The sequence below is a fragment of the Mus pahari genome, chromosome 10 (genome assembly GCF_900095145.1).
Source record: "Mus pahari chromosome 10, PAHARI_EIJ_v1.1, whole genome shotgun sequence".
Taxonomy (NCBI): Eukaryota; Metazoa; Chordata; class Mammalia; order Rodentia; family Muridae; genus Mus; species Mus pahari.
Genome location: NC_034599.1, coordinates 34,967,001 through 34,968,687, shown reverse-complemented (window position 1 = coordinate 34,968,687; position 1,687 = coordinate 34,967,001).

Below are 1,687 nucleotides of genomic sequence, written 5' to 3'. Positions count from 1 at the left end.
TTTCTTCTCTGGGTTCTATGTAGAAAGGGAAAAAATGAAATAACTATGTAGTATTTTACCATATACTGAGGTGTGAACCAGAATTCAAGCTTTCATTTTGTTAGGCATCTTCAATTTTGTGACAGATAATCTTAAATTATAGAATCTGAAGCACTAGACTGCTTAACACATGTCACTTATAGTTAAAGAAAAATTACTTCTGTCTGTGAGTATAGTTTTTGTTATGAGAATGTTAGGACTTATTCCATGGACAATGAAAGAGTGATCAGATACATCCAGTGGAGTCTGCTAAGGAGTGTCCATGACTCATTGGTCCTTCTCCCCATCACCCTATATAGAAATACAATTTTTCTATCTTATAATAATAGCATCATTTACACAAAGGCAAAACACCACCACAGATATCCACAATTGTTGCTATACTTCATGGTGGAAACTTAAAACCTTTCTTCATAAGGAAATGAACCATGCAAGTTGTACTTTCATCAACATAACAGAACCTTAAGGTAATCAGACGAAAACTTGAAATCAGAAGGGATCTGAATTTGAAAGTATACAATGAAAATACCTGTATATGTATATGGATTAATTTTTATACATAAAATTAGAAGAAATCATTAGGAAAGTAGCATGGTAAGTTATTAAACAGGCCATCATAGAGTGGGAAAAAACATCATTAAGAAAACTAAGATAACATAAAAAAAATCTCTTGAAATATCATGAAAAGTGTTAAAACATTTAAGAATAAATTAAAGAAATATAAAACATTGCACTTGAAATTATCAACATTGTTGAAAATCTAAATCATTACATACATGGAAAAACCTCAGATCTTCATGAACCACAAGATTCAACCTTGTGAAATGGCAATACTTCCCAAATTGTTGTATAAGTTCAGTGTAATGCTAATGAAAATCCAAAATACTTTCATTACCATTACCAATATCTTGATCATATATGATTCAATGAAATCAATGTGGCTGGGAATTTTCAGAACAATCCTTGAAATGAATAACATTTGAAGTTTCAAGATTCCCCATTTGAAAACTTAATAAACTTTCTTATATTCTCATAATATAAATATGCCATGAACTATACACAAACTTTCAATCTGTACAGAAACCCTATATCTTTATGTTGAAATCATGCATTGCACAAATATTCAATGGAGGAAGACTATTTTCCAACCAATAGACAAATAGATGAAGTTATGTAATAAAATAAAACTCTACTTTTCACAATAAGAGGCATGGATGCTCTCACTAAATATAATAGCTAAACATAACAACATTTGAAAAAATACAACAGTAGATCTTCATTCCCACGAAATTTTTTTTATTATTATTAGATATTTTCTTTATTTACATTTCTTTTTTTAATTGTTTTATTTTTTATATTTTATTATTATTATTTTCTTGACTTACATTTCAAATGCTATCCCGAGAGTTCCCTATACACCCCCCCCCCCGCTCCCCTATGCACCCACTTCCACTATTTGGCCCTGGCTTTTCCCTGTGCTATGTCATATAAAGCTTGCAAGACCAAGGGGCTCTCTTCCCAATGATGGCCGATTAAGCCATCTTCTGCTACATATGCANCTAGAGACACCAGCTCAGGGGGTACTGGTTAGTTCATATTACTGTTGCACCTACAGGGTTGCAGCCCCCTTCAGCTCCTTGGGTACTTT